The sequence below is a fragment of the Archocentrus centrarchus genome, chromosome 16, assembly GCF_007364275.1.
Source record: "Archocentrus centrarchus isolate MPI-CPG fArcCen1 chromosome 16, fArcCen1, whole genome shotgun sequence".
Lineage (NCBI taxonomy): Eukaryota > Metazoa > Chordata > Actinopteri > Cichliformes > Cichlidae > Archocentrus > Archocentrus centrarchus.
The window spans coordinates 8,736,601-8,758,349 of record NC_044361.1 but is presented as its reverse complement, the minus strand read 5'-3'; the positions used below and the strand labels follow the sequence as shown (position 1 = coordinate 8,758,349).

At 41.7% G+C, this 21,749-nt stretch overlaps 1 protein-coding gene across 2 annotated transcripts in view; it reads left to right on the top strand.

Moving 5' to 3' along the window:
* LOC115794099 (low-density lipoprotein receptor class A domain-containing protein 4) overlaps positions 1-21,749 on the top strand; it is a 253,084-nt gene that overhangs the window by 167,140 nt on the left and 64,195 nt on the right. The window lies entirely within an intron of this gene.

Sequence of the window (21,749 nt, the reverse complement as noted above, 5' to 3'; positions counted from 1 at the left end):
AAAATCTCCAATATTTACTCAGTCTAGCGGCCTGCATGTGTGCACAAATATGTGTGCGCAAGCGCACACATGTAACCTTCTGTGGTCTCTAGCAGACAGTCTACATGAAGTCTTCAGTCTTCAAAGGCAGCCGGTAGTTCAGTGTGCACACACTTACACACACGCTCCCTCTCCTACATGATTTTGAACTTGAGAATCAATGTGAGGGCAGGTCCAGCCTGTGATGCTCTCAGATATCGACTGAGATGTGTGGGTGCCCGAGGTGGTATCTGTATCTGTAAATGTTTTGATGGATTTGCAGCATCCTGTAACTGCTATTCCAGTTTTTTGAGGCGCTCAGACAGAAAGACAGGCGGACAGACGCGCAGGTGGTTCAGTACTGATCACAGCTCAGTTCTGTCTGCGGCTCGGCAAAGCGTCTTTGATGCTGTTAATAGACGTCTTATTTCTTGGCAGGCAGTGATTAAAACTGGTGGAAAATTCAAATCCTGGTTGCTTTTGTTGCTCTTTGAAATTGTTTGATTTGACACAGGTACTACAGATTTACTTGTCAGCACTCGAAAGTCTCCTTGACCTCAGTTTGAATAGTTTTTCTTTTAATTAGCTGAACATCATTTGTTCTCATTAATGTGCCATAAATATGTCCACCTGCTTGGTGGGACATTGTACAGGGACAATATACAGTCACTAGACACTTTGCAGACACTATTGAGAGATGATTTTTATCAGGTTATGCTACCTGTTTGTTCATATAACTTAACTAATCCAAGCTAAGATTATATTAACCAAACAATACATTGTTAATTCTCCTCCAGATGACTTGGTTCTTTGAACTCAGATTTGTTAATGTTGGATGAAATGATCTTGAAATGCAGGTTCTTTTATTTTGAAAAATAGAAAATGATGTATGAAACTATGAAAAAGGTGTTAAGAAAATAATAGCACCTGTTATAAACCTCATAAATGGCATGCTAGTTAAATCGTGATTACAGTATATATTTTATTGTTTCTATAACAAGCCCATAGCAACAACTCATGAGCTTTATGGGGTATTAGTGTGAAAAAAATGTTTTGTTTCCAAAGCAACATCCTGTTTTTCTCCTTTTTAAATGCGCTTTAAGAAGTTCCACTGCTTGTGATATTTAAATGAGTCATTTATAAGCAAATACAATTTAATGTCATGCTTTTGACTTGGAAAATCCTTTGTCATGATCTACCTAATTACACTCTTGCAAGTTTTGTCTGATGCAAGCGAGTGCAGTTGTGTACCCTGTGTGAAGTTCGAGGTCCCGGTTAACAAATAAGATGCCAGCAGAGCTCAGAACAGGATGTGTTTCTTTCACACATTAACATCAACAGCTTCAGCCTCACGGCGCGAGAACATCCTCGCCGATTTCAAATAACACTCCGTCACTCCGGTTATAATGTGCACTAAACTGCTAGACATCAGCTGCAGCAGAACTTTGTACAACTGAAAATGAAATACAAACAACACAAACTAGTAAGACATAATGTCTTTGTTCTCACACATCTCAGCACAGAACCCTAATGTAACGAGCTTTTAACGTCACCGCGGAGACAGAGTGCTCCTAAATGACAAAACATAATGAATACAGTTCTCTAGGATTCTTTTTCTGCTCTGATTTACTCGACAGACGTACCCTGAAAGCTTTGCTGATGAACTCGTGTTGGAAAGTTGATATTTGTTTGTTTATTGGTACACCACGTTCCTCCCTCTCCCCGAGCATCACACCTTGGTGACAGTGGCGTGGGCGGCAGCAGTGTGCGGTTTCCATGGTGACAGACTGATCATTATGGGCTGTGGGATGCCATCATCCCCTCTTTATGTTCCAGATGTTCGCCAGAGACACTGACTGAGATGGGAAGGACATAAGGGGTTTATGTTTATATGTGTGTGTGTGTGTAAGTCCCTGCGGGAACGTCCTCACTTGTTTGACATTGTTTGTGGTTTATGTCTGTGTGAGTGCTTCTTTTGCTGTGTGTGTGTGTGCGTGTGTGTGTGTGTGTGGGTGTGGGTGTGTGTGGCTGCAGCTGCACAGGGGATGCCAAAAAGAGTGCTGATGAACAGGGAAAGAGTTGCTGACTGAGATGCAGAGCTGAACTTCATGGTTGGAGGACGAAACGCAGTGTGATATAAGCACACACACACACACACACTCACAGGCAACTTTTGGCACACACATAGGGATAGTCACTTTAGAGACACTGCAAGTCCAACAGACGCACGCACATACAGAACCTGTGCCTGCACACGCTCTGTTTATGTGCACATTAAGTAGAAACAAGCTCCCTTAATCAGAATCCCATGGTTTACCTCCCTGCTCAAGTGTCCTTGAGCAAGACTGAATCCCTACGGCTCTAGATTTAACCTTTGAGCTCCCGCTAGAGAAGCAGAAGTTAATCCCAACTTTTTTTTTTTTTAAACATCGGTATTTGAAGCTTTGAAAAAATTAGAACCACATTTAGCATAAATCTGTTTGTTGTTGATGGAGGTTATTTCACCCTGCTTGCTTAATTAATTATTATATATTATTATATATTTTATTGATTTTACATTAACAAACAACAAAACAGTCAGCACAGATTAAACAAGAAAAATACATTATATGAATTGCACATACATACATACATACATAGCAATAAAACAAAACTACACTGGTATCAGGGAAAGAACGAGGAAGATACATTACAGTGATTTATTGGTGAAAACAAAATGTTTAAAAAGGAAACAATGTGGCAGCTTCATGTATGAATAACTTTTATGATCACTTTCATGTAACAATCATGATGCCAATCAGTCTGAGGTGCAACCTGGCAGCGTTTACTGGACCCAAACATAACATTTCAGAGGTGTTCTATTGGATTTAGGTGAGGTGAGCGTAGAGGTCTGTGCGTCCCTCCATGGATATGCCTCCCAAGACCATCACTGACCCACCACCAAACCAGTCATACTGAACGATGTTACAAGCAGCATAACATCTTCCACAGCTTCTCCAGACCCTTTTACATCTGTCACATATGCTCAGCGCAAACCTGCTCTTATCTGTGAAAAAAAGCACAGGGCACCAGTGGTGGACCGGCCAATCCTGGTATTCTATGGTAAATACCAATCAGGCTCCACGGTGCCGGGCAGTGAGCACAGGGCCCACTAGAGGACATCGGGCCCTTAGGCCCCCCTCATTAAGTCTGTTTGTGATTGTTTGGACAGAGACATTCACACCAGTGCCCTACTGGAGGTGATTCTGTAGCTCTGGCAGTGCTCATCCTGTTCCACCTTGCACAAAGGAGCAGATACCGGTCCTTCTGATGGGTTAAGGACCTTCTACGGCCCTGTCCAGCTCTCCCAGAGTGACTGCCTGTCCCCTGGAGTCTCCTCCATGCTCTTGAGACTGTGCTGGGAGACACAGCAAACCTGGCAATGGCACATATTGATGCGCCATCCTGGAGGAGTTGGACTACCTGTGCAACCTCTGTAAGGTCCAGGTATCTCCTTATGCTACCAGCAGTGACACTGACCCTAGCCAAATGTCAGTCAGGTTTTATGGCCTCACACTGGAGGTGCTGACTGTTAACCCAACTGTTGAAAATCACCGATCCACGCATCACATTACATTATATTATTTTTGATTGATTTAAATAAACACAGGAAATAGCATTCACGGGTTTACGTTTTCTTCTTTTTTCTGTTATTGATTAAGAACCTCTGACACCTCCACAAAAAGAACAGTTTGCACACATTATTACATCTCTGGGTATAACTGGACCGTATTCATAGAAGCTGATCAATTGCACTGGCAGTCAAAATTTTACTGCTTGCTTTTACTGTTGTTATACTTTAGTTTCACAAAAAGTAAAATCTGCAGTTCGCATATATCTACATTAAATGCACAATGGATGTCAGATATGATTGGTTACTGTGTCCCTTCCTGGTCATGAATCATTTATATGAACTTTGATTATTATTCCTTTGTGCTGTTCATGAGGGATTCACTACTTCCCATATAAAATGAATGAGGGCCTGTGTCTAGGTGGCTGCCTGTGATCTGACTATGTGTTCACCACTCTGTCCTTTTCTGCTCTCACTGTTTTGGAAAAGGAATTATACTGATAATGATACTAAACTAGCATGAAGCACAAACTTAAGACTGTTTTAGGAGTAATTATTTGCATCATTACAATATTAGACTGTATTTAAAAGATGGACATAGTCTCTGGTTCTACAAAGTGAAGCTAACCATTGATATGCCTCCCCATCACCGCCCCACCACCAAACCAGTCATGCTGAACGATGTTAGAGGCAGCATAACGTTCTCCATGGCTTCTCCAGACCCTTTTACATCTGTCACATGTGCTCAGGGTGAACCTGCTCTCATCTGTGAAAAGCACAGGGCACCAGTGGCAGACCTGCCAATCCTGGTATTCTATGGTAAATGCCAATCAGGCTCCACGGTGCCGGGCAGTGAGCACAGGGTACACTAGAGGACGTTGGGCCCTTAGGTCACCCTCATTAAGTCTGTTTCTGATTGTTTGGTCAGAGACATTCACACCAGTGGCTGCTGTACATCACTTTGCAGTTCTGGCGGTGCTTATTCTCCTTCCACAAAGGAGCAGATACCGGTCCTACTGATGGGTTAAAGACCATTCTGGAGGAGTTGGACTACCTGTGCAACCTCTGTAGGATCCAGATATCACCTCATGATACCTCATGACACTGAACCTATCCAAATGCAAAACTAGAAAAGATGAGGAGGGGAAAAATGCTAATCTGACTTGTAGGCTAGTACATCAGACTCATTACTTCTAGTTGATTTCAGTCAACCGGTGCAGGAAGGATAGCCTGGCAGGAAGTTCCTGCAAAAATAATTTGATAAAAATGGTTGAGCCAGGCTTGGTTTATTTGCAGTTGCTAGTTGCTAATAACTAATATGCAAGCAAATATTCTTGATGTATTACTCTGCAGCATGAGCAAAATGTACGCAAAAGGTCAAATTATTTTCACTTAACTCCTGCTTAGGATGCCGAAGATATGTTTAAGTCAAAGCAGCTGCACGGCTATAAACTGTAGGTCTTATTGCCTCACTGTCACAATTCATTAATCACCAACTAAAATTGTTGATAATTTTTCTATTGACTGTTGATTAATCAACAAATCATTTTCACGCTACTTGATTATGAATGAAGTTGGTAAATGCTGCATAAACAATGTCTATAATTGGACTGACACGGTCTTTGTTGCCATAAATCAGTTGTGCACACCAGCCCGTGGCACTGAAAACCAGAAGTTCCTCTTTGTATTTAAGAATAGTGAAATAAACCAGATTTCTTTGGAATAAATTTATGGTCTTGTGGGCTGAGCTTTTGAAGTTGTGCATTTCACACAGTTTTTTGGTCTTTGGCCTTTTGAGTGCCAGTAGGATCTTTCTATAAAAAAAGCAATAAGGCAGAACATTTTTATCTATACCTTCCAGCCTATCTTAGTTATTTCCTCTGTGCTGAATATTAGAAAGACACCACATGTGATACGGTGCTTGCTGCTTTGCTACCTCAACTTTGATCAGGATAACAACTCAGACAAGAAAATGTCATTTATCAGAGCGTGCTTACTCCTTTAATGAGCATAAATGTCACCCTTCAACTATCAGTCATGTTCCAATTGAGTTACAGCACTAACAAATGTGCTGTAATTACAGTGTATTGAATTATCAGCGCTTTCATAGAAGGAGATATGTGCTGCATGTTAGGAACCCAAACAGATAAAGCACAAGACAAAAGTATGTTAATGATGGAAAAAAGTTTCTCATTTTTGGTGTGTGTGTGAAATCAGAGCATTAACCAACTGATTGCTTGTCTTCCCCTATAAGTGCATATTATTCAGCCCAACAAAATGCATATCAGGAAAATTGCAGCCTGGCCAGCTTATTTGCTTCAAGTGCTGCTGCTGAGGTACTCTGAGAGCAAAATGAAAGAAAATGGCTTGTGCTCGTAGTTTGAAATAACACAGAAAAAGAAGGAGGAAAAAGTCTTGTACTCTCTCGGTCTAAATGCAGGCCTGTTTTATTGTGAATTAAACTGAAGTGGAACACAAGAGGAGGAAGAGTTTGAAATGCGGAGAGCAGAAGAGGAAGGGCAGGGAGAAGGGAGAGATAAGGGTTGAGAGGCTTAGAGACAGGAAGAGAGCAGAATGAGGAGGAAGCATGGAGGCAGAGAAAGTAGAGGGGGGATGCTGAATCAGAGAGGGAAGAGAGAGATGCTGTGATAAGTACTGCAGAGAGGAAGTGGGGCTGTCAAGATAAAGACAGACTCAGACAGAGGGAGAAGGAGATTAGAGGCGGGCTTCGACATTTCGAAGAACGGCAAGGAGAGAAGGGGAGCAAATAAAAAGATGAAGAAAAAGAACGACGGAAAGGAGGGAAGACAGGCGGGGGGGAAAAGAGAGGGAGAGGCCAAGGAAGTGTCTTCAGGGTGCCAGGCAGGAGGAAGTGCCAGCCGCCGTAACCACGGCAGTGGCACTGGTCGCTATGGGAACCAGCAGAGCTGGAAAAAAAGAAACAGTTCGGTCAACAAGGCCAAACTGACTCTGTCCTTCCTTTTTCTCAAGGAAGGAAACACAAGATGAAATTATCTGAAGCGGCATTCACTGTTTGTAACCTTTTGGTATTTTACGTACAGTCAGATGATCTGTTTCTCCACTTCGAATCCCACTCGTGAGCGAAATGCATTAGCAATGTGAGGGGGGAAAAAATAGCATGTGGGACAAACAACCTGCAGCACATGTCCACACTTACGGGATGATTGCTGTGACATTTTAAGGACAGATGGCAGAAGCCACTGCTGTAGCTGTAGGTTACTGAGTAGAGTGGTAGAGGATCAGCTCATTCCACTACTTACTAAAGCTGTAGCACTTTGGCTACATTAGGTTCTATTGTTAAAATCCTCCCAGCCTGCATCCATCCTGCGACACTGTCGCTCGACCTGGAAGTGGAGGAGTTGTGGTGCAGCTATGCACTTTGTCTGTGGAGATTCTCAGTCATCCAGGTCATGGTAGTCTCAAGAGCGTGGAAAAAAAAAAAAGGCGTCTGTGCTAGTCGCCTCTTTTTTCAAGCTCTTGAGACAGGTATGCACATTCTATTAGAAGGCACTTGTAACAGAAACCTTAGAAAACCTCAGAGAATTAATATATGTTCTGTATTAACAGAGGTTACTCGATGTCAGGTTGCATCAGATGCAGCTGTTACTAGACTGGGGCTGGATCTACTTTTTCATGCATTAATACTTTCATATAGCGTTACATAACACTAATACTTGTTGTATAGTGTTGTGTAACAATGACACATTCTGCATCCGCAAGTCCAGTAGGGTCTGCTTGGTTCTGTGTGACAAAATACTCTTCTGGCAACCCTTCATTGAGCTGATGGACAACTTTTTTTCTTTTCTTTTTTTTTTGCAGTTATGCAGCTAACATCATATCAGAAGTGGTGCCAGTTGTAGATAATTAGAAAAATATTAAGGACACATCCCCCACTCTCCCCGCCATGTCTTACACTGATGTCTGCGTGTAAATGAGATACGCCAGAGGCTTTGACAAAACGTCAGCATTTGACACCCCGGGAATGAGAGTCATCCAGACCTCAAGGTTGTAAACCACTGATCACCAGACTCATTTCCCATTTGGCAGAAAGCTTCATTCTGTATGTTTTCCATGTATAAATGGTCCTGTAACATATATTTCCATTTTCTTACCATTTCTTGGGTTTTACAACTCTGCTGAGAAGGGCACCGTAATGAGGGCTAGACTACAAGTAAGTTAAACTAACTGGCTGCCAGTGGTGCCTTCATATTTAAATTACATACGTAAGATAGGCATCAGTGGTAGCGGGCAATGTACAGAGCAACAAAACTAAGAAGCACAGCAATCCATGCTTATAGGAGGCTGACTAATAGAAATGATGACTAAAGACTGAATGGGGCATAGGATAGGTCAAACGTTAATTGCATATGTACAAAAGTGGACAGTAATTGAACTGAGTGCTTTCAGAAAACATCACAGGGAATCAGTTCTACACAAAGATACCATACACTGTCCATTAATTACCAATTACGTACTTGTGACAGCGACATTAACCTAAATCAATTATGCCAGTCCGGTGAATAGACCTGTAAGAGGAAAAGGTGACAGTAGAATCAATTATTGGGCAGATTTAATTAGAAAAAGAGCATGTAAGGTGTCATATTACACGTCATCATGTTACATTATGGACTCATATGAAACAGCTCACAGGCTGGTCTGAGAACTGTGGCGAACAGCATGAATGCGTTGCTAAGGCACGTGAACGTCCTCCAGTTGAACGGAAAACGAAGTGAGCCCCCAGCGGGACTCCAGAACACACCTTCTGTCTGCGAGGCCGACGGATCAGTTAGCTCTGTTTAACTTATGTATGTGTGCGAGAGGAGAAGAGACCAAGAAGCAGAGGAGAGCGGAAAGAGATAGAATGAAGGGCGCCTGCATGCTGTGACTTGTCCTGTTCGGATTCAGACAGCAGTCAGGGACCCTGTGGCCTCCCAGCAGCACAGCGTGACACAGCTACTAACTTTCTGCAAACACACACGCATGCACGCACATGCAAACACACACACACACACACACGTCCCCTATCCAGCACGGTTTCTTGTAGCCGGAAGTAGGACAGCCAAAAGAAGAGAGCAGAAAGTAAAAAGCAGAGGAAAAACAGGACAAATGAAACAGATAAACAGAAAGACACACACAGACACGCACGCGCAGCCAGATTTGATAGAGGCAGTACATTGCGTGATCTGTTCTCCAGTGTGCTCGTGGTGCCGGTGGAGTGTTTTTTGGAAACTAGGTCATTGTTCCTCCCACTCAGCCTGTCTGATCCGGCACGTAGCCTGGCTTTTTTTTTTTTCTTTCTTTTTTTTTTTTTTTTTTTTTTTTTTAAACCAACTAAGCACCTCACTTGTCTCGTCCTTTCTGGGTGTAGGGGAAGTGGAGAAGTGGGATTGTTAAAAGTCAAGCACTTTTTAAATGTGGCTGCACGCATGTATGCACAAACATGGAGACGCATACAGGAACAAATACTAACACGTCGAGTGAAAAGCGTGCACACATGCTCGCAGATGGCCAAAGAGCCTGACTACATTAGAAGGAGGGTTCTCCTGTGGTATGTCCAATATGTCCAGCAGTGCTCTCCTCTCCTCCTCCTCTGCTAATGGCTCCGCACTGACAGATGAGCTTAGAGGCTTTTAAATATTCAGCCTCTGCATATTGACCGGGCTCAGATTGAATTATACAGTCATTTATTCATCACTCATTTCACACGAGAAGGTGTGACGCACTGCCCTCGTACCAATCTGAGAGACATGCATATGCACACACATGGACACAGACAGACACACACACACACGCACACACACAGTGGGTAGAGCAGACAGGAAGGGCACAGAGACTGAGGCTCTGCTATCCAGGATGAGTAATCATAGCTAACTGTGCCAGCAGAGAAGCAGCGCGAGAAGCGGGATGGGGAGGAGGGTAGATGGGTAAGAAAGGAGTGGGGAAGAGGGAGAAAGAGGGGATGTGAAGAGCGGCAGGAGAGGGGAAAGAAGCCCAGAACTGAATGGAGGAAATGAGGGAGAATGGTGAAAGAGTGAAGGAGGGAGCTGGACAGGAATGGAGGGAGTATAAAAAAAACATCACTCCAGCAGATGGGGTGGGGTGGTGGTGGGGTTGAGTTCAGTCGATCCACTACCCAGCCAACACTGATCTGCACTATACTTTGAAAGGTTGAGTCAACTTATGTGTCAGACGACGACTCAAAAGGCTGAACTGCCTCAGCACCTTTCACCCAAATCGATAACATTCTGGGAGCAGAAGAATATCCAGTTTAGAGCGTCATTTCACACAGAAAAAGTCAGTAAAGCTTCCCTGCTATTCCAAGTCACATGTCTTCATTTTAATGATTTTGTAACACTCACCCAGATCAACTCATTTTAAGAGTCATTGTGACCATTAGAGCCACCAAGAGATAGTCGTGCATTGTTTTCATGGACAGTTTCCTATAACCCTGTTTCAGTAACCTGGTCATTGTGCCTATCGTCACTTCCAGCACGACGGACTGAATACATTTTCCATGCCACTTTATGATGTGTCTGTGTGCTTACTTTCCAACAGATTCCCACGTCATTGTAATACTTTTTTTTTGTTTTGTTTTGTTTTAATCAAGGTGTTTAAAGCAAATGCACTATATTGCCAAAAGTATTTGCTTGTCTGCCTTCACACACATATGAACTTGAGTAACATCCCATTTTTAATCCATGGGGTTTAATATGATGTTGCCCACCCTTTGCAGTGTTTGACTTTCCACAAGGTTTAGGAGTGTTTATGGGAATTTTTGGTAATTTGAGAGGTCAGACACCGATGTTGGATGAGGAGGCCTGGCTCACAGTCTCCATTTTAATTCATCCCAAAGGTCTTCTAGTGTGTTGAGGTCAGGACTCTGTGCAGGCCAGTCAAGACTTGCTCATCTATGTCTTTATGGACCTTGCTTTGTGCAGTCGCGTGCAATCATGTTGGAAAAGGAAGGGGCCATCCTCAAACTGTTCCCACAAAGTTGTGAGCATGAAATTGTCCAAAATGTCTTGTTATGCTGAAGCATTAAGAGTTCCTTTAACTGGAACTAAGGGGCCGAGCCCAACTCCTGAAAAATAACCCCACACCATAATCCCCTCTCCGCCAAATTTTAATCTTGGGACAATTCAGTCAGATAAGTACCGTTCTCCTGGCAGCCATCAAACCCAGACTCACCCATCAGATTGCCAGATGGAGAAACGTGATTCATCCCTCCAGAGAACACGTCTCCACTGCTCTAGAGTCCAGTGGCGGCGTGCTTTACACCACTACATCCAACGCTTTACATTGTGCTCGGTGATGTAAGGTTTTGATGCAGCTGCTCGGCCATGGAAACCCATTTCAGTCTGCAGTGACTGACCCTGCAGAAAGTTGGTGACCTCTGTGTCATTCCCAATTGCTTAAAATCCCACTAACAGTTGACTGTGGAATATTTAGTAGTGAGGAAATTTCATAGATGGACTCGTTGCACAGGTGGCATCCTATCACGGTACCACACTGGAATTCACTGAGCTCCTGAGAGCGACCCATTCTTTCACAAATGAGAAGAGTTGAAGCAGTCTGCACGCCTAGGTGCTTGGTTTATATACCTGTGGCCATGGAAGTAACTAGAACACCTGAATCCAATGATTTGGATGGCAAAATAGTGTATATGTTATAACCAATTAAAACTGATCACTGGGATGGCTGTCAAACCATACTCAAAAGCTAAAATCAGTTGATCCTTTTTTTGTAGACTTTATATTATGATTCCACAAATATAAAAAATAGCTTTTCAAGGCTCGGGGAATACATGACCTTAAAGATTAATAATGACTGAGATGTTAATAAAATCACCCTTGTAGTTGGAGGTGTTCTGACAAGTTTTATATAGATGTCTCTTTTATGAAGATCAATCAATCAATCAGTTTATTTATATAGCACATTAAAACAACAGCTGTTGACCAAAGTGCTTCACAGGGCATAAAAACAAATAAAACAACAAATAAAATATTATAAAAACAAAAAGAACATAAAACAAAAATAAAAACACAATAAAACCCATAAAGAATCTTTCCATCTTTAAGATGGTGTATAACGGAAGGCTTTTTGCACTACCTTGGTTTCCCACTGGGAATCACTGGCAGTGCCATGTTCATCTCCTCTAAACCTGCCTGAAAAACCTCAAGGAAATATAGTATTTTCAGTGGTGAGCTTGTAGGCATAGCAAAATAGCCCAGCCAGTGTGCCGGTTGAGTGATGATGTATCAACGCTTCAAGCCTTTCATGTGTTGGCTGAGGCTCATCTCTTCAGCATGTTGCACCAACGTGCTCCTTGTTTTCTTGAATAAGCATGAGTCAGAAAAAGTCACCCAGTTGTCATTCTACCACCGCACAGCTTTTTAAAAAATGGCTCTATTAATGTGCAGCCCATCTTTAATCTAAACTTTTAAAAAGTCACAGTGTACACTTCAGCCCTTGGACTCAGGATGTCCCAGACATTAATATTTGAACACTTTCAAACTTTAACACCTCAGAGATGAATCACTGTCTGGCCAGCTAAAATGTCACTGTGGTCACTGAGCTAAGGATTATAAGTTTTTGGTAGCAAATAAGTCAAATCCTGCAACAACACTTTAGTCAACAAGATTGTGTTGTTGCTGGTGTCATCTCAGACACTTTGTTGTCTACAGTTTTGTCCGTTTTCAGTCTCTTCTTATCTAAGCAGGTGCTGTACCTCCAGTCTGACACTCATGACATCATGCTCACCAATCTGGATAACACTGTTTGTTTTTGTCTTGTTTCTGAAAATTGGCCAGTAACAGCAGCAAGCCGATGAATTTGTGCAGGTTGTTTTTTTCTGATTGTCCTGTCATGAACTTTAAAATTTATCATTCTGACTGAGGCCTGTAGAGTCTGAGATGTAGCTCTTTGGTTTTTTTTTGCAGTTTCTCTGAGCATTGTCTGACCTTGGGGTAAATTTGCTCAGATGTCCACTCCTGGGAAGATTGCGACATTGTGTTAACCCACACCTGAATGCTCCAGACCAGCAAACTTTCAAAACTCCTGCTTTTATAGTGGACACACTTACTGATGATCAGTTAATCAAGTGCATATGATTAGCAGCACATAGCTGCTACTTACCCTCTTAATTCCTGTGGAAGTAGTAAAGGTATGCTTTCATGTTTACATATACGTTATTCGCTGGGCTGCACTTGATCGCCTGATCAGACCAAAAGTCAGGGATTGTGGGAAATATGTGGGTTTACAGTAACACTTACAAGTGCATTCAGTACCAGGCAAAAGTTTGGATACACTCACCATGTCCAAACATTTGGCTGGTACTGTATATTCATTCATTAGCTCATTTTTTTTTTTTCTTCATGGGCTTGTAGTAGACATATCAGTGTCTACACTGTAGGCGACACAGATGCACCTCTGATATTTTGTTCCACCTATGTAAATGGCTAATGCAGCACAGATCTGCACAGTATAAACACTGATTCAGTAAGGAAAGTTCATAACAAACTAACTTACAAAACATTAATTTCAATTAAAAAAAAAAAACTTTAGCAATTAACTAAATTAATTGACCTTACAGTGGCACCATCATAAAAGCATTGCAGATGTGTGAATGGAAATGTAACCTTGAGTTACAAAAGTTAAACATCAAGATGGGAATTAGCTTTCCTCACTTGAAACAGTTGCCTTTGAATATAGAGCTCTTCTGTAATGATAATGCCCTTGGATACTCAAGATGGGTGCCAAATTAAAGGAGAAAAAAAACATATGGTGTAAGTTACACTACCTTATGTCCCACCACAATAGCTTCAGTGCCCCCTGACAAGTCTCTGAAATCTGCTGGAGGGATGGAACCTCCGTCAGGAAAGGTGATCACTCTGAACAACTTTATATCGATTCACAGTGATCCTTCCCACCGAGGGAAGAAGTGGAAACAAACCATGCCAGTAAAGTGCCAGCATAACAGAGCCACCAGAGGCCTGCAATAGATGTGTACAGGGTTCAAGATTTTTTTTTCTTTAATTTTGTCACTTGTCTGAACAAAACACTTGTGTTGGTATTTAAATGAGATTTGTAAACCAGAGAATAGTATTAAATTGTGAGGATTTTATCCAGGCTAGATACAGCTTGATATAGCCTTAAGGCCTGGAAAACTAAATTGAATCAGCCTTGTTCTTTTTCATCTGGTTGCAATAATGTTTAACCTGTAACTAAAAATATTTGTTGGACACATTGTTTTTAATTATTTAAAAACTATAGCAGCAGCTGGTTTATTTTGGGTTAAAAAAAAACAAATGCATTTTTAACTATATCACTGCGTACATTTTAGAAGTTCAGTTGTTACTAATAGAAAAGAGCCAGAAGTATATGAATCAGTCTAGCTCTTCAGCTTGGCCCCCATCATGCTGCGGTGTGCTGTGCGCCATCCCATGGTATAGGCTGATGAAGTGCCTGTATGGTGGTCTCTCTATTCTAACCTAGACCCGCACCAACCAGTCTCCATCCCACTTTGTCCTGCCCCCACTGAGCTGGGTGATAAAAGAGCTCCGTGTCTCTGGGCTCCAGAGAGGGAACAGATTCATTACCTGACCAGTGCTGCTGACTGGGACACAATTGACTCTGACGGCTCTGTAATACTCTGACATGGAGAGAAGCAGATAGATGACTGACTTGAGAAAGAGGGGGCTGATAAAAGAGGGAAGAAAAGGTCGCAAAAGATGGATAGAAAAGTGAAAGGGGGGTTACAGATGAAAAGGGGGCAGATAGATGAGGGGATATAGAAGGAGAATGTGGGGTACAGATACATAAGAGGGGAGAAGGGCGAAAACAGGAGGACTTACAGAAAGTAAAAGACTAACCAAAGATATGTTTTCATCTAGCTGTCAAGCTGATTTTACGCAGACCTTTGAAATGCCAGAAAATGAATGTGAATGAATGTGTGAATTATCACATTAGCTAGTTTGAAGCGCGCCTTTGAGTGGCCGTTCAGTGTACTATTGAGCAACTTGTTGTTGTCTTTTAGTTTGTGCTAATGCTGGCCATATTTCATGCTTTCATTGGAAAATTAAAATAAAGACATGCACCTGTCACCAGTCTGCACTGCCAACTAAAATCTCAGTAGGAGCCTTGGATGGAAGAGTCAGAATGGATTAGACATTCAAAGCTCAGAGGTGCATACTTCCAGAAATACCTAGAAAATACCAAGTGCCAGGTTCATATTATTGTTTGTAGAACAATGCATTTTTTAGCAGTGTTGATCAAAAAATATTCTGCCGCAAACTTTTCTGTTGGTCTAGGGGCAGTACTTGATGTCATGTGCAAGTGGCAACCTCTGGGGCTGAAATGTCTTCTGATGGTTTCCAAAGCAAGTCTCCACCCCAATCACCATGTTAAAATCCCCAACAGCAAAAATAAACACTATTGCATTCTGGTACTAGAGACTCTTCTGATCTCTGTTGCTAATTTCCGTCCATTCACAGCAGTTGTATAGGGGGTGGCGGAGTCTTCATATAACTCGACTGTTAAAATTGTAAGGTTTAAATTTAAGCATGATTAAGGGTAATTCTTAGAGTGATAGGTGGAGAAGCCATGTGATGGAAGGCTTCCACTTTGGCAGCGTCAGGATTTCATCTCTGCCTTTGACGGATCATGTGGTGGCCTGACCCCAGGCAACTGGGAAGTGGCGGGAATGAGAATTAGCATCTCCAAGTCTGAGACGATGGTTTTCAGCCAGTTGGGAGTTGAAGTATTGTAGAAGGATCTTAGTCACATGTCTGCTTGTTTACATGGCACCATGCTGTACTGATCTGTTGTGGTGGAGAGAGCTGATTTACCGGTCGAGCTACGTTCCTACCCTCACAAATTGGTGGGGAAGGGTGGCAGGGCTTTCCCTTAGAGATAAGGTGAGGAGTTCGGTCATTTGGGAGGGACTAAGAGTAGAGCTGCTGCTCTTTCACATCAAAATGACCGCCTCCTGGGTGCCTCCTATGTGAGGTGTTTCAGAAAAGTCTACCAGAAGGAGGCCCAAGGAAGACCTAAGGCATGCTGGAAACTTCTAATGTCCCACTGGATGAGCTGAAGGTGGTCACTGGAGAGAGGGAGCGCTGGGCTTTTCTGCTTATACTGCTGCCCCACGACCCAGACGCAAATAAGCTGCAGAAGATGGATGGATGGATGAATGGATGGATGGATGGGTGGAGTTTAGATTTGATAACCTTAGATTTAGTTACTTTAACTGTGCTGTTATTTGAGCAGTAGGATCTTATTTCAAGCTGTAGTGTTGTTTGTCTTTTTTCTTAAGCTGATTCGTTTCTTCAGATGAAGTTAGAGTTTTCATCTGCTTCATAGATTAAGTTGTTTTGAAGAACATGTGCTTTTCCTTAAGCTACTGTCTTAACTGAATTATAGCATAGTTTGTTTGTTTTTTGCTAATATTTTGCGCTTATCTGAGTAGATTATTGCAGCTGCACAGCAGTTATTTTAAAGCTCAGGCACGATGTAAAATCATATCTAATTGTGCTGTGAAACCTTTAGTAATCTGACTAATAGAATTTATTTGATTTCAGGGAATTGAAACAAATTTAACAGCGAAGTGTTGATCCAAATGTATGAAACATTTAGTTAATATGGAATATTTTAGACATTTTAGTGTTTAAATGAAAATCCCTGTGACAATGGCATCAGTAGCTGCTTCCATTAGTCTGATAATGATCAGAGATTTAGTTGAATATAATACTGTGTCCAGAGTCTGAGCAGGATTTTATGAGTGGGAAATGCATCTTTAGGCTGTTACACCCTGTCTGCACTGAAGGCTTAGCATGCGCTATACAATAGCAGAGCACACAGCAGTAGATTCAGTGCTTTTCCTTTTTCTTCAAAGAGTGTGCTCAGGTGCAATATCAAGTGTAGGTCCTCTACATTTTGGCAGCACTCAGAGCAGCATACACAATCATTCTTACACTTACAAAACTGAAGAAAATAGACTTGAAGCATAAAAATAGGCTTTGGGCTACATTTATAAGTGCATATGGTGCAAGTAAAGTGTGAGTCATGCAACTTATCTAGACTGGACTGTTAAATATAGGCACTAGATATGACTGCAAAAACTGTCTGATGTTACTTTATGGTGTTTCCATCAGTTTTGCTAGCTCTTAATAACATTTTAAGAGCAGGTGCAAGTACACATAAAAACATCTGTTTCATCAGTAGTGGAACCTAACCAAGTTTTAGTATAGTGTTAAAATAATTAAGCATAACAAAAAAATATTTATTAAACCCACAACAGGAGCAGGACAAGAGATTGGCCGCAGTCAGGATAATGACTGATAGCTGCATAGAAACAAACAAAACTAGTGATGTACACAAACAAACAAAGCTACATCTCTACACTGTGGATTACTGGAAAAGGATATAAAAGGATATGAAGAAAAACTGTGCAGTAGATACCACACACACACACACACACACACTCACTAATCTGTCAAGGCAACAAAGAGAGGCAAGCCAGGGCCGCATTTGCATGACAAACTGGCCCCGCTAGTTTGATTGAAGAGAAAACAATTTTAGGAGACAGGCTGACTGTGTGGTATGGTGCCTGCCACCTCTGGGTGGGCCTCAGGACCCATAATCGGAGTGTGTGCACATGTAGGTGGCTGGTTGATTTGTTTGCGAGCGTGGCTGTGTGAGACATGAGGTGGTAGTTAGGGGATATGGGATTTAGTTAGATGGCAGGAAAACAGAGTAACAGAATTCATCAGGTGCTGCAGCTGTGTGTGTGTGTGTGTGTGTGTGTGTGTGTGTGTGTGTGTGTGTGTGTGTGTGTGTGTGTGTGTGTGTGTGTGTGTGTGTGTGTGTGTGTCTTTGTGTGTTTGTGCGTGTCTGTGAGTGCATGTAAAAGAGGATTCATCTGTGTTCCTTTACAAATACAGGAGAAATGTGTGTATCTCTGCCTATATGTAATGCTTGGATATATGTATGGTTGTGTATATATAATCAGCCGTTTATCATCATCATCATCATCACAAATTTCATGGCAATTTTGGGGCTTTTCTTTCTTTTTTAATCAAGCTCAAATATACCCCACTAATATTTGGTCCCTTAGTAAGTTGCACATTGACCAGACGCATTGGTAGCCATCAACAAGCTTCTGGCATAATTCTGGCTGACCACTCTTCTTGGCACAACTGGTAAAGTTAATTTAAATCGGTCGGTTTCCTGGCTTGGACCAGTCCACAAATTTTCAGTAGGTTTGAGGTCACGGCTTTGGGAAGGCCATTCCAGGAGCTTAATGTTAGCCTGCTTTATCCATTCCAAAATGTGTGTATTTGGGCTCATTGTGCCGTTGGAATACCCAACTGTGTCCAAGCTTCAGCCATCTAGCTGTTGATTTGAAGTGAAGTTGAAGAATTTGAAGATAGTCCTTCTTCATTATTCCATCCATTTTGTGCAAGGTACCACTGTCAGTGGATCAGCCCCAGAGCATGATGCTACTACCACCATGCATGACCACTGGTACAGCATTCTTAGGTTTGAAAGTCTCAACTTTACTTCTCCAAACATTCCATTTCATGGTAGTCTTGAACCTTGGTGGTTCCTGGGCTGCTCCTGAACATCCTAACCAAGTTCCTGTCATCTGAAGGTGACAGTTTGGGTCTTATTCCAGACCTTGGCAAAGTGGTGACAGATCTTAACTTATGAATAGTTGTTTGAACGGATGATCTTGGAATCTGCAGTTGTTTAGAAATGGCTTAAAGAGACCTTCCCAACTTGTGCAAATCTACAGTTGTCCTTCTTAGATCTTCACTGAGTTCCTTGGACATCCATTGTTCTGATCAATCCAATGAGTGCTGTCAAACAAATCCTTTTTATGCTGGCAAAGAGAAACAATTAGTTGTAGTTATTAGGCCTTGGACTTCAGCACCACTTATTAAAAGATTTAAGTGAGTGTATGTATCTATTTGAGCCTGTGTGTTTACATGAAAAACTCAAAATAAATTCAAACTCTTGCATCCAATTCTTGTTTTTAAACTAATTAAAGATGTATGCTGTAAAATCATTCGACCATGGAAAAAGAACAGTTATCATGACAGTCATGCCCATGATGAGCGTCTGTAAACTTCTGACCACAACTGTATACTTTACTGTGCTTTTTGTCTTTTCTTTTTCCACAATTGATTGAAAAAAAAAAACATACAAAAAAAGTGTGTGTGTGTGTGTGAGAGAGAGAGAGAGAGACAGAGAGAGAGAGATTCTCTGTTCTACCTTAATCCCCAGATTGCCAGAGCTGAAGGTTCAGACATATGCTGGCCTTGTTGCGACAGTCACTCTAATCTAATCCTATCATCATTCTAAAACCTTGTCTGGGTGAAAACACACACACACATACACATTAATTCTCAATCTCTTATGACTAGCTTTTATGTCCACATACAGTAGGCGCACCCACAGACTTACACACCCACTGCTGCACTCACACACACACGTGCTCAGGTAACCAGTTGCACAGATGCCTGACATGGCTCGCAGTAGCTCTCTGTACACAAAAGGCTTTGGAGTATGACAGATGTAGGCTGACTGTGATTTCTCTGGCTTGCTGTACAGACTGTGGGTGCTTACAGGGTTTTTGTCAGCCACAGTGTGTGTGTCTGTGTGTGTGTGTGCTGTCAGTTTTTTCATCTTGTCTACAGAGAAAGCCTTTCAGCCACATTCTCACCACAGATATGCTGCTATTTAGATCAATCTAGCAGTTAGGGTTAAGGTTACCTTACTGTTTCCTGCATGTCCTGGATTAAGGGCACTGCTGTATCAAAGTAGGCATTATATTTTCTATGTTGTAAGTGAACGAAGGTTAGAATTGTAGAATTTTCTAACCTTTATATCGATATCCCCAATTCCGAAAAAAGTTGGGACGTTGTGTAAAATGTAAATAAAAACAGAATACAAAGTCTTGAAAACCCATACTTTATTTACAGTAGCACACAGAAAACGTATCAAAGGGTTTTGAACTGAGTGCTGATAACAAGCCCTGATTTCCATGACAGAGTCCTGTTTGTTTTTAATGCAGTGCTGCCTGAGGGCCCAACAATCGCAGACATCCAAGACTGATTTTCAGCTTTGTCCTTTGCGCACAGAGATTTCTCCAGATTCTCAGAATCTTTTGAGGATGTTATGTACCGTAGATGATGAGATATTCAAAGCCTTGGAAGTTTATGGGGAAGAACATTCTTCTTAAATTGTTACACAATTTATAGACAGTTTTTGGCAGATTGGTGAAGCTCTGCCCACTCCTTAGAAACTCTGCCTTACTAAGATGCTCTTTAAATACCCAATCATGTTACTGACCTTTTGCCAATAAACCTAATTAGTTGCACAAATTTCTTCCAGCTGTTTTTCTTTTAAGTTCCACTTACTTTTCCTGCCTTTTGCCCCCTCAGTCCCAACTTTCATAAGATGTGTTGCTTCAATCAAATTCAAAATCAGCTAATAAAATATTTTGACCCAGTGCAGCAATTCTTCTCAATAGCGACCTAAGGACAGAGAACCTGATTCTGAAAATTAGTGCCAAACCAGACCAAAGTGAGGAGAAAATTCCCAGGTAGCAAAGACTGTGTGGCACATTGAGCCTTGACTGACAGCATCAACTCAGGGTGAGTCTGCTTCCCACAGATCAACCTCATTTGAGTCAGATGTCAGGTGTGTTGTGACATCTGGCCCAACCAACATAACCTATGTCAATCCCACATCGTGACTTGTGGGCCCACCCAACACCTGCCATTTTTTGCACTTCTCAGATGTGATGATAGTTTTCATAATGATGTTATTTATCATGGTTGTAGCCATTAGTGAATCAATTAAGGTGGACATTAGCCTTGCATGAAAACATGTAATTTTCTTTTCTCTAGCTGAGTCCTGTCTGGCAGCACAGTGGTGGTGCAAGCACAGAAGGCACCAGGAAAATGAAGCAGAGCTGTTTTGCAGAAATTTGAACCAAGCTCAACTTTTGCAGCACTTAAGGGTGATATCATCTGGAGAGTTATTTGTCTAATCAATTATCCACCATGTATCCTGGTGGAAAATTTTAGTAATGTGCACTGTGTATTTCACAAGTGTCACTGAGAAAAGTAATACATTTCAACCTGATAACTTTCCATATATCTTATTATACCTGTAAATAACTTGGCTCTAAGACTGCAGGCTTGCTTGTAGTTCTTAAAAGTTTCCAAAAGTAGAATGGGAGGCAGAGCCTTCAACTTTCAGGCTCCTCTATTGTGGAACGAGCTCCCAGTTGGGATTCAGTAGAATTCACTTTTAAGATCAGACTCAAACCTTCCTTTTGATAAAGCTTGTAGTCAAAACTGGATCAGGTGACCCTGAACCATACCTCAGTTGTACTGGAGTCTCAGGCTGCTTTGAAACTTCCCATGATCCACTGAGCATTTTTTCTCTACTCCCCTCTTTTCACGTATGATGCATTAACATCTCACTACCTCATGTCATTAGTTTATGTCTGCTCTCTCCCCCAGTTTGTTTTGTTCTGTATCTGTGCTCTTCTTTTTTCCCCCTCACCCCCAACCGGTGGCAGCAGATGGCTGCTCCTTTCTGAGCCTGGTTCTGCTGCAGATCTCGTCCTATTAAAAGGGAATTCTGCCATGCCATAGGTATTAAAGGTACTGCACTGCAGTGCTTTGAATCATATTTATCTAATAGACTCCAATTTGTTCATGTAAATGGGGAGTCGTCTTCACTCACTAAGGTTAATTATGTAGTTCCACATGGTTCTGTGCTAGGACCAATTTTATTTACATTATACATGCTTCCCTTAGGCAGTATTATTAGAAAGCATTGCATCAATTTTCATTGTTATGCAGATGATACTCAGCTTTAGCTATCCATGAAGCCAGATGACACACATCAATTAGTTAAACTGCAGGAATGTCTTAAAGACATAAAGGCCTGGATGAACTCTTAATTTCCTGCTTCTAAATTCAGATAAAACTGAAGCCCTTGTGCTTAATATTTGCTATTATCAATTCAATTCCACTGTTGCCACGTACTCATAGGGGATCATCTGATTTTTGAAAACAAGATT